The sequence below is a fragment of the Lipotes vexillifer genome, unplaced genomic scaffold (genome assembly GCF_000442215.2).
Source record: "Lipotes vexillifer unplaced genomic scaffold, Lipotes_vexillifer_v1.1 scaffold1782, whole genome shotgun sequence".
NCBI lineage: Eukaryota > Metazoa > Chordata > Mammalia > Artiodactyla > Lipotidae > Lipotes > Lipotes vexillifer.
In genome coordinates, this window is record NW_006771437.1 from 112,152 (window position 1) to 125,261 (window position 13,110).

Below are 13,110 nucleotides of genomic sequence, written 5' to 3' on the forward strand. Positions count from 1 at the left end.
CTTTCCCTAATTTTTTAAGTACACGAGCAAATTATAGTATGTTTAAAGACAGTTCAGTAACAAAATTCCACTTGGAAAATTCTGCTTCCAAGAATACAATGTACTAAAATGTAACTTATCTGAATTGCATTCCCATGAAGGTACCAACATAAACTAACTTACATTTTGTATTACCAAGAAAAAATTAGGGAAATTTTACATAGCAGTATAGTTTCATCTTCAAGAAAGTTTTGTGGTAAGCTAAATGGAAAAATTTGGAAAACAGAAAATCTCATTTCAATTTTATAGTGCAGCATTAAGAGAAATGAAATAAACATTTTAAAATTTGGGATTCAGGAGAAAAAAGGAATGCTTCACATTAGATTTAACTGGATACTGCCCCTTTCTTTGCTATTTGGGGCATTCAGAACACAATTTCACAGATGATATATTTTTCTTAATGTGATTTTCAGAGTACATCTAATGGAAAATGCCTGGTTAGGATTAAGAGACATAGTACAGATGTTAAACTACATTTGCATGCAATTATTTCTAAAACAAATGGCAGGGTACAGAGCCTACTGAAATGCCTTTCAGGATGGCTGGCACATGTATTAAACCAGCTTCCAATCTGTGAGTAAGTCTATATTCTGAATGTTTCAAATCAGACACTGAGCACAGAATAAATCTTTGTTTTTTACCTTGAGGCATTGTCCAGGAACGTATGGACATAGGGTTAGAGCCCAAGGATTCAGGGTAGGGACTTGGCATTTCTTAAAGCAAAAGCTTTTCTTGCTCAATGTAAAAACTGCATTTCATGTATCAATTTCAATTGCTGAAAAATTAAAATGACTACAAAACAAGTTAAAATAATAATATGGGGAATAAAACAGAAAGTAATAGATTAGATATACTGTATAGCTTTCAACCTGGTTTAGGGTTTTTCTTCAAAAGGCAATACAAAGTATCTATAAAGTTATTAATTTTTTTTTGTTAGTAGAAATCTCACTTTAGCTGATGGTCTTGCAGCAATATACTTTTAAGCATCAAAGTAGAAGTAAGAAACTTCTATTCAAAGTACTTCTGAAATGCCTCTGCCACCAACTTTATCAGAAATATCAAAAGCAGTGAGGGTACAACAAGGAAGCATTCATTGCTTTGCTTATGTAGGGCACTGTACCTTCACAGAGGCACTAACCCTAGATGTCCTTGGAGTTTGTGGATTGGGCAAGACCTATAACTACCTTTTGGTGATCCTTCCCATGAGAATGCATTTTTGGACTAGGACTTGAATCAATGAACAAAGCATGAGGAGCCATTGCTATGTCTGTTATGTATCAAAACAAAACACTGTATCATACTTTCATTTACTCAAATTCAGAAAGTACCAGCATCTCTTTTACTGTATGCTTTACTCCTTAGGGGGAAACAATTCAGATCATGGTCACCCCTAGGAATTTATGAGGGGCCTGAAAGATGTGGCAGTTCCTTTTCTGATCCCTGCAGGGGAAGCAGCAGCAGCCCTTGGATCAGCTACTTTTTATCCACTGTTGGTCTTAGTGGCAGCTCCTTTTCTTGCCAATAATGATAAATGATAGACTCTTTAATGAGGAATAGAGACTGCAAGCTGCACTTACAGAAGCTCATCTTGTTGGCATCTCTGATTATCATTCTCTCCCCATCAACCCTTTACCCCCTCTTGATCATGATGTGAGGTAGAGAGGCAACCTGAAGGAAGAGGACCAATTATTAAAAAAACAGCCCTCTTTCCAACAGAAAATCTCTTATCATTTGATATTAAAACTCTCATGACACCAAGAAAACCTCCAGTAAAGGTTCGGGACTGCCACTCACTTTTTCTTTTCCGTATCAAAAGATAATTCCCCACATTCGTGGGTGAATATCTAACTTCATTACCAAGTCCCACTGCCTTCTTAATAGTGCTTCCCAACAGCTGGGGATGATGAGGTATAGGAGAGAAAGGAATAAAGGAAGTCAGAGTCACTCCAGTAGAATCTTCTAGTGGTAGTGGTGATGGAGACTGCTTTCATGGGGGAGGCCCCACGCATCCCTCCAATCCCTTCCCTTCATCACCACTGCTTTATCTTAACCAAAAATTGATCTGGATTCAAAACAACAAAGACATTGAAGAAAAGGTAGTTTTCATATTTGTCATCTCCCTTATTTTGATCATGTTTTCTAAAAACATAAAATCTGAGATATTTTAAACAGCAATTAAGGGATGCATGTTATCAGTGATTAATGGCAAGGTAAGAGGCGCAGGAATTGGAATCAGACTGATTTGAATTCACATCCCAGCTCAAACCACCAGCTACATGACCTTAGATAATGTAATTTAACCTTTCTAAGGTTCAGTTTCTTATTCTGTGAAGTGAGAAAGCAGAAATACATTACCAGGTATAAAAAGTAAGCCTGAATATACGTCAAGTGAAAATAAAACCATAAAAGCTTTAGGACCTTTCTTTTGTTAGCGAAAAAGAGGCATTGAAAAAGGATGGGAACCTAAGAAATGTGATTTCTCTAACATCTCTGGTTGACACCTCTTCCTTCCTTTTCACTGGCCTAGTCACCCACATTATATTCAGATATAATGGCCAACAAACTTGTCACTAAGTGGCACAGGAGACCAGCTAGGGACTAAGATAAAGCCCTTTTTTGGGCAGAGCTGTGTGTGTTTCATGACATTGGGCATGTATAAAATCCTCACACAGATACATGAATGAACCAGCAGTAAAAGCCTGCTCTATATTCATAAAACATGGTTAAAAATACCAACATTAGTGTTTAAACATTTCAAATATTAAAATACAATGGAAGGCAACTAGATTCTATGAGGTAAGATTATTATTAAATTAAATATAATGCAATTTCTCCAAAGAATATATTTCTTGAGCGTTGAGATCCATAAAGATGGAAAGCTGAGATGAGTTCTGAATTAGAAAAGATAGAAGGAGATCAAAAGCTATCAGAGTAATCACTATGTACCACAATAATAAAGAAAATAGTAGTCTCGTGCCAAAATGAACTCAAACTTACACAAACCTCCATGACTATATATGTACGAAAAATAATATAGAATTGTCATTTTTTATGTGTGAAGGAGTTTACTGGGAAAGAAAATGTCAGATTTTAGAATTGTGTTATTGTCTATTAGAAATTATTCATTTCTAAACCAGGACCAAGTTTCCATTACCCAATAGCTGCTCTCAAGAATGAAGCTAATTTACATTTAAAATAGTACAGTCTACTCTTTAAAAGCACAATGGTAAACACACCAATTTGACAATTACATTAATATGAGTATTTGCATAATCTGTCTCCCACACCTGTTCTTAATTTGAAGCAGCTGCAGGACAAATCACATCATACTAATCTCAGTGGGTACCTGCATGTTCCAAACAATAATGCATGCATGTTATTTTTTGAAGATATTTTATTTTTTAAATGTTTCCTGACTTAAAAAATGGTAAAAGTTTTGTGGAAGCCGTAGTATTTATTTGGTTACTATTAATTAGTGGAATAAGTACAATACCAAATAATTCTATCCCTTACATTTTTGGCCTCCTCTGTTACTAACTTATGATAGTACTGTCTGGAGTTATTTTTCTTAAATAATATGTATTTACATGGAAAAGGATTAAAAAGAACAATAAAAATATAACTAGAAAACTTCAGTAAGGAATATAATCCTTATATATAACTAAGCAAATGCATTAATGGAGAATCACGCAAAATCTGCAGATCATCTGGAGATGTATCTGCAGCTCAGATAATTGTGGCATCTTTTGGAACACCTTTTCAAAACTGGGTTCCATTTATGTTTTAACAATAATACATCAGTTTAACAAGCAGAAATTTACTTTCATCCTTTAAAGGATCCAGCTGTGTTTGTGGGTATTCACATGCTCAGTGCCATCAGAAAGGAAGTCAGTTTATTACTAATACATATTCTTGTACTTGGTGTATTTAAATCATTGACTAGATTCCAACTGGTGGAATATAAGACACCCATGTAATCTGTCAACAAAACTGTCTCTCTCTAATCTTCTATTATGAATGGAAAATGAAGTTAGAGCTTTCTAAAGATGTTATTTATTTCCTGAAAAATGAATGAGAGCATGCACAGTAATGAATGGGAGCAATCAACAAAACTGATCTATGTATTTATATGCTGTTGACCTCTGAAGAGGTAAACAATGACTGGCTGAATTCTTAGTTCACTATTTCATTCAGAATTTTACTTTTATAAGTGTTTTCATTCTATTAGAAGGAAAAAATACTAAAGAAATTAATTGTAGCTTACATTTCTATTACATTTTCATGCACATTATTTAGCAATTCTCACCATATAAGAGAAAACAGAGAGTCAGAGGAGTTGACATGATTTGCCCAAGTTCTCACAACACAGTTAACAGTGTTATGGTCCAGGCATCCTGACCCCAGCTCTATATTCCTTCCCATAACTCATGGAGATTGATTTGAATGAATAATAGCTATTATGATAAATAAATTGTAGCAAACATTTTTACTAATGAAATAGTTTAAAGTTTTTTTTTTATTTCACAGTATCTGAAGTATTTCAACTCATGGCTTCAAGTGTACTAGAAAACACTGTTTCAAAAGTGACTATAATAACAGAATTGTTTTCTATTTAGATAAATAGATTGCAAATTCTTACTAAGAACCAAGACTAGTTACTCTAGGAGTATACAGATAATTTTTATTACTATATAATTTAGGCAATAAAGCCAAGTTATAGTGATTGTGAGAGAAGCAATTTCCACAGTTGTGACCTCTACATAATTATATTTCTAAATATTCCTTATTTTATTTTTCTTCATTAGAAACCTTACATATACAATTGAGTACACAGAAAAGTACTCTAAATAGATAAGCTGGCATGTCATGGGGGGGGCATGTAGAACATAATGGGATGAAAACTATATTTGTGTGTGATGAATATGCACATTGTATAATATTCTAACAACAAATTCCACTTTTTCTCTGAGTTATCAGAATATTTTAACTTCAGTAAATGAGTCACAAATTTCCAAATTTTAAAGTAATCTTGTTTCTTTTTGTCTGTGCTATTAAGGCGAAAACTAACTCGTTATCAAAGTTAAAAGCTTTCTGACATGTAATAAAGAAGGCTGATTTTTCTGTAAATATAAGCTGCTATAAAGGTATACACTTTTGCTAAAAGCAAAGCATTAGGATAATAAATTTTTAGAGCTAGAGATGAGTCAAATCCCCTCAGTTGACAGAAGCGGAAAATGAGGCTCCACTGCCCTGCCTTCCCCAGAGTCATACAGTACTGAGTGCTGGAGTCGGTCCTGGAACCCAGAGTCCCCCATATAGCAGAGTCTGGCCTCTTACCTCTACAGCAAAGCATGAATCGAGCAACAACAGGTCATTTACAAATAGGCTCGTGCTTTTCCATGGTCCTAAACGAAGCTGTACGCCAACGACTGGATGCAAACGATTCTTATGTTTTAAAAGAAACTACAAAATATAAAACTGCATTCATTTCTAGACTGGCATGATGATGTCATGTGGATGCACACACAAATGCTGGTAAGCACATAGATAAGTGTTAATAATATCACTGGGAGGTTGGAATTTGGGTGAACTTGAGTCCTTCATATTCTTCTGTGTTTCTGAATTATTTTTGTAAGCACACATTGCTTTAATAATCACTCAAAATGAGGCTATTTGCAAACTGAAAACAGGTCTTAGAACGGTGGCTATAAATGTTTTTCATCAAACATGTTAACTCTTAAAAACCGTCACTGACATGAGGCTTCGGCATATAAGTACTCTGATTAGTCTTATTAAAACAGAATTTATATTCTTCCCTTAGTCTCAGTAATGCAAAAAAATAAATGCCTACTACCCTCGGCATGATAATTTCTTTTGAATGTGAAGAAATTATTAAAATACTTTTTTCTTCCTTTTCTTCTTTTCAATCTGGGTAAACTCCCTTTGTGATCGGCTCTCCCATTTTCCCTTTAACCATCTCTATCATATTACTTGTTATCCTTAGACTCATTTCCATGCTTCAGTATCCCTTAGACTCTGGAACTCAGTCCTAAACAAATTTTAAAGAACCACAAACAAAGCCTCAGGAGGCACAAAAAATGAAGAAAACCTTACTCTGCTCAGTTTATAAGTGATGGCTGATTCACTAAACACTTAAGAGGGGGGAAAAAAAAGGCAATTTATTCCATAAAAAGCCATAACTGTCAAGAAGGGTTTTTATTTTTAACCTTAAACCACTGAGTTTTGTTTAAAATGGCTTAGAAGAACGGTTATTATCTTGAATTTTTTATCTAGCCAGATTGCCAACTCTCTGAGGATAGGAACTTCTTTGAATCCCCTATGGTACCTGATGTCTGCTTAGCAAAGTATCTAATACACGGAGGGCATTTAGTCATGTTTCTCTGATGGATTGATTGACTGAGGATGTAAATTCTAATACATGGCAGTACTGTAAACCAGTTTCGAAATCTTACTGCTATTTTGTTTTTAGCTTGTAGCTTTTCCACTGGAGCATGGTAATTATTTGTTTCATATGAAATTGTATAAAGTAGACTTTTCAATTTATTTCTACATTACTCCTGAACTCTCTCTCTTTTTTTTTTTTTAAAGTAAATCAAGTCATTTTTAAAAATATTTATTTATTTATTTTTAGCTGTGTTGGGTCTTCGTTTCTGTGCGAGGGCTTTCTCTAGTTGTGGCAAGTGGGGTCCACTCTTCATCGCGGTGCGCGGGCCTCTCACTGTCACGGCCTCTCTTGTTGTGGAGCACAGGCTCCAGACGCACAGGCTCAGTAGTTGTGGCTCACGGGCCTAGTTGCTCCGCGGCATGTGGGATCTTCCCAGACCAGGGCTCGAACCGGTGTCCCCTGCATCGGCAGGCGGAATCTCAACCACTGCGCCACCGGGGAAGCCCCCTGAACTCTCTTTTTATTAAATAAATATCTCCCTGAATAGAATAGCAAGCAAAAAGGTCGGGGGACGGGGAATAAAATATATTAACTAACCTGTGCTCTAGTCCAGCAGTGCTGGAAATTCTTGAATGGAATGCCAAATACCATAACTGCATCGATTGCTTAAGTACTCGTTTCTGATGTAGTTCTTAAGAAGCAGTCCGCACTCTCAATTAGTCCCAGAACAGATGTTTCTTTTAAAGCAATTTGTATTTGGTATGACACTGTCAATCAATGTTATTTTGACCCTTTAGTGATGGCAAGTTACATCTTAGCACTGAATAACCCATTTAACAGTCCTTCATCAGAAACTTGATATCTCATGCACACTGCTTCCAACAGGTTCTGGTGTCTTCAAAGACTCAGGAATCACTAACCAGAAAGTACTGAGTCTTTTTGACTTTATGTATATGTGTCTCTGTATTTCACAGATAGATTTCAATGTTCTAGTGTTTAAAGAAGGGGTTGCAAAGTGGGGCCTGAAAGCCAGAATATGAGAGGAAGGGAGGGGGAAAGGAAAAGAGAGGAGAGAAGGGGAGATGGAGAGAGGGGGAGACACAGAGATTTAGAGAGGGAGAGAAATGAATACTTCTTCAGAGGGTAGATGAGCTGTCAAGTACAATCTATTTCCTACTCCGACCTTGCACCTAGTCCACCATATACCTGCTCGAACTGACAAGGCATTAGAGTCTGATCTTCCTTGTCTAATGATATGCAAAATGCCTACTGCAAATGAATATTAGAAATAAAATTAAAAGAAACCACATACAGGTAGAGCTGATTTAAAAAAATAGCTAGACATCTTTAAACATTCACAATTTTACTACAGAGAACAAAAATAATAGGATTATTTGGCTTACTTCCTTTGCTTCCTAAATTTATGATGTATTTCTCTGAAGAAAAGTTCATTACACTATTTCTTTTGTTTGCAAGATAAAATCCAATTGCACTAATTCCATAAATCACACACTTTAAGAAGAGGATGGACTCTACTTCATTCTAATTTCATCCTGGATAATTACCAGAAAGCATGCAGGACCTATTAGAGAAGGTGAGATTATTAAAAATCATTATGCATTTACAGTATCTCAGATGCAAACCAATGATTAATTCTTATTCTCATGGAGCCCTGGATGAAGTGATGACAAACACTCACAAGAATAATCCTGGTTTGGTTGGGCAGAATCACACACAGCACAGGGGCCTCCCATTCCTACTCCCCAGAATGGTGAGCCTTCCACCAGACAGGCAGCCTTCACAGAATGAGGAATGTCTGCCTGTTCTGTCCTCCTGCCTGTCCTGAAGTTGAGAATTCCTGAAGAAATGATTCATTCATTTCAAACATAAAGGATGGTGGAAAAAAAATGTTCTGATAACAAGACACATCTGACATTCTGCCCTGGCTCCTTGGGAAAGTTACTGAAGCCTTCTGGCTCTCTGATCCTCACAGGTAAAATAAGGATAGTACTGACCATTTCTGGGGTTTCCATGGAGATAAAATGACCAATCATGGGCAAGGTACTTGGAACACTTGGAACACAGCAGGAACTCATGTGGGTCCGTAGGGATGGAGGTGAGGGAGAGCAAGAAGCACTATTTTTCTAGTGTAGTTTCTTACAATACAGATTACTGCAGGAAATATAGAAAAAGTATGGAATACAACTCTTATCTTCACTGTAGCTGGAAGGAAAGTGAGAACTTTCTTAAAGTTTCCAGCAATATGTAATAGCCAAGTGAAAAAAAAAAAATTCTGACCTTGACTTGTTTAAATTTTACCTTCTATGACTATTTTTTTCACTATCCTTCAAAAACACTTGCTTCTGTACTTGCAAAATATGCATATGCTTCATTTATTTAAACTTTCCAGTGTTTGTTCCACTGCCTATGTATGTTCAGCTGGGGTACCTCACCAGTGCTGCCAAACTTCGGTAGCAATTTCCTGGAGGGAAAGAATTACCTCTGCTTAGTTTACTTTGTATTGTGCTTTACCTAGTACTCAAAATATATGGAGTCTTTAATAACATTTTAGTTATAATTAAAAATATTAAAACTTAGAATAAAGTCCTATAACTAACTGACCTTTAATCACATTAATGCCCAGATTTATGTCTTTCTAAATTTTCCTAGAAGAAATTTTACCAAAAAACAAAATTTCTTGTCACTAAAGTATCTCAAGTCATAAAATCTCTTTTCTTGGGGTTTCCTACATAGCAGAGAAGCTCCCTTAACTGCAATCTATTGAAAGTCAGCCCTCAACACAAGGGTTTGTTTTTTAATTTAAACAAAATCTCTTTTCACAGATTTCTTAGGCCCCATGAGGTACTAACAGCTATGTTAAACTGTTGTCGGCAGACACTGTTAAGATGCCTATCTCAAAATTCATCCTTCTCTTCTTCTCTATCAAAAGAACCCAAACTTTGTTCAATTTGACAAAAGGCCTGGTTGAATATAATCAGCTTCACAGACTCAGATGAAGCAATGAGTGTTCACGTGATACTGTTCAGGTCAATGAAATGGAAAGAGAAGCTATTCTGTGGGGCTTCTGGGAAAACTTGTTATTCAGCTGACTTGCATTTATTTGTATTTTGCCTTCCCCTTCTTTCTACCTGGAACATGAACATGATACCTGGAGAAAGCACAGCCCTCTTGTGACCATGAAGACAGAGGCTATACAGGGCCAGAACAAGAGGCTGAAAGAAACATTGGTTTTTTGCATCATCCTTGAGCAGCTGTACCAGCCAAATCTGGACTTTCTGTCTATGGAGTTCATGTTTCCCAGGAAAAATAAATCTATATTCCTGAACAGAGCAGCTGATAAACTCCATAGTAAATTTAGACAGTGTTTTAGTCGAAATATCCAAAATCCCCATGGCTAAAGCAATAGATAAAATTAACTCATAAAAACTATATACCAATAAATCATGTAGAACGTATAGTTCCCTGATATTATTTGAGAAATCCTCATATATCATCTGTGTCCTGTACATTTCCAATATCATTTTATTGAGTAGGTTTCTTACTTCCAGTACCCTAGTAAAAGTATCATTGATATTTAGTGGGGTTAGAAGCATGACTAGTACAGAATTATATGAAGCAGTATATCTTGTTCAAAAGAAACAGACTAAATAAGGAGTAAAGGGCTTATTGAAAGCAAAATATTTATATGTATATACAATTCAAACACCAGAAGACAGAATCAGGAAAGAAAATATTTAGGTAAAGATAAAAGGAGAAAGAGTTCATTGTTATTGTTAAATAAGTATATTACATGTTATCTACCCAGGAAAGGGAATCAATTGAAGTATTATTCATAAACAGACTGCCTAACTAGAGAATAGACAAGATGTGTTAGTAATGTGAGAGCAGGGTGGGCAATGCAGCCTGAATCTGGTCTTCTAATGATATTCATGTCTGCTTACAAGTTTCTTTCTACGAAATACAGAGAAGCTGATAAATATCATACCTTCATACTTGTCTCATCAGGTTGAAAGAAGTGGTAGCTTGAACTTATTCTGACAAAGAAACAGCAAATCAATTTGCCTAGTTCAAGTCAATTCTGCAAAGATTTATTTAGCATCTACCATGTGACAAGCATTATGTTAGAAATAAAATATAATCTCTGACCTCAAAGGGCTTGAGTCTGAGACTGAGCTAGAGAAATAGTCAAATAACTTTAATAAAATATGGTATAATCTACCTTTGTAACTAATACATGTAGAATAATAAACAAGTATGGTACAGGTTCTGAAAATATACATAAGTGAGGGATTACTTCTCTGTGAAGAGTCAGAAGACTCAAGGGAATAGGATCTTGAGGTGTGTGTAAAGGTTTGGCAACCAGGTAAGAGGGTGTGGGGCTGACATTCTAAACAGATGGAGAAACAGGAACAAAGGCAAATAGGTGTCCAACTTCTAATAGTTCATGATGCCATGCAGAGTGCCTAGTATATAAGAAGTGAACTACAAACATTTGTGAATGAATGAATAAATGAATAAACAGCATGTTCAGTAAGCAGTGAGGATTAAATCATGGTTATAAAGTAACAGGTGTATGATAATTTATAGCCTTTTGTGCCATGCTGAGAGGCTGAAAAACAGTGGTTTTCAACTGAAAATCAGTTGAAATAAGTGATTTTCACATTATGGCAGAGGAATATGGCCCAATCAAATTAAAAGGGTTTACAGCTGGAGACTGTAGAACAGAATTCAGAAAAGTTAACAAAAACAAGTGTGGGGAGAGAGAAATAATTTCAGTCTGAGACAAGTTGATCCGAGTTGAGATGCCCCAGTAGGCAACTGAAAAAAACACACCTCGAGCCTAGGAGAAAGGAGGAATTTGATAGGGCTATAGACTAGCACTTGTCTATGGACTCCACGCATTTATGCAAAATGTGCCATGGGGCTTCTCTGGTGGCAGAGTGGTTGAGAACCTGCTTGCCCATGCAGGGGACACAGGTTCGAGCCCTGGTCCGGGAAGATCCCACATGCCGCGGAGCAACTAAGGCAGTGTGCCACAACCGCTGAGCCCACGTGCCTAGAGCCCGTGCTCCGCAATAAGAGAAGCCACTGCAATGAGAAGCCTGCACACCGCAAGGAGGAGTAGCCCCCGCTCGCCACAACTAGAGAAAAGCCTGCGCGCAACAACGAAGACCCAGCACGGCCAAAAATAAATAAATAAATTAATTAAAAACAACAACAACATACTATGTACCAGACACTGGAAATGTGAAGGTGAATGAGATAGTTCTGGGCTTCAAGGAACTTACAGTAAATATGATTCATTGTGATACATGCAAGAACAGAAGTGTACCTAAGACATAGAAATAATACATAGATAGGAATAATTAATTCTACACTGTGTGTGTGGGGCAGGTGAGGGTTTCAAAGGAGGCTTCATAGAGTACCTGACAGTGATGATTTAAAAGCTTCACAGAAGTTTTCCGGATGGAAAGGCAGAGAAGGGCATATTGACAAAAGAGAAGGGCAAGGTCACCTGTATGGAGACATGAAGCAATTTTGGAGGAACCATAAGTAGTTTGACACTGCTGCTCATATAATATGTAAAAACTGGGTTGTGGACAATGAGATCAGCATGCAGGACCACTGCACGGGACAGCTATCCTTGAAGACAATGAGTTTTTTTTCCTTAAGGTTCCTAATACCTAAAGGAAGGCCAATTGGGCATAGCAGACATATACTGAGGACTTTAGAAAGCAGATATTATTTTTTTAAAAGTCAAAGATAAGATCTTATAATTTTACATGAGAACTAAGGATAGTAAAAATAAAATTCTCACAATGTTGCTGGAAATGTCCCTGGAAAGAATGAACAGAGAGAGGTATCTCAAGAAACCCGCTCAGGGACCTTTTTAGTTAGCTCAGATTTAAAGACATATATAAAAAAACAAACAAACAAAACAAAACACAGGACTGAGATGAAAAGACTGCTGAGTCTGGAAGGAAACTGAGATATCACTAGTTTACAGCCATTTAATTGTGTAGGTTGGAAAACTGAGTCCCTGAGAGGAAAACTGACAGTATATTAATAAGAATTCAGACTCAGGACTTTTTATTACAGGGAACCACTTTCCTGTTGAAGAGTTGCAGGGTTCCTACATACTTACTCTATAGACCGGGTGCATTAGAATCTCCTGGGAGAGTTTAAAATATTTTGATTTTCTAAGATCCCATCCCCTCAAATTTTAACTCAATATTCTTGGATGAACCCAAGATCCTCCATTTTAAAAAGATTTTCAAGTAATTTCTTAGATTTTAAAACTACCATTAGCCTAAGTGAACTCTAAGACTATGTAGGGGAGTGGCGATGGTTATTGATTAAGGGAAATAAATTCTCCTGGAATAAAAGAAAAAGTTTAAACGATGCCCACATTTTTGAGAAACTAGAACTCTAAACGTGTTTTAATCACTAATGAATATGTTTTAAATGTCTAGGGGTTTCCCTGGTGGCTCAGTGGTTAAGAATCCGCCTGCCAATAGAGGGGACACAGCTTCGATCTCTGGCCCAGGAAGATCCCACATGCCACAGAGCAGCTAAGCCCATGTGCCACAACTACTGAAGCTCACGTGCCTAGAGCCCACGCTCTGCAACAGGAGAAGCCACGG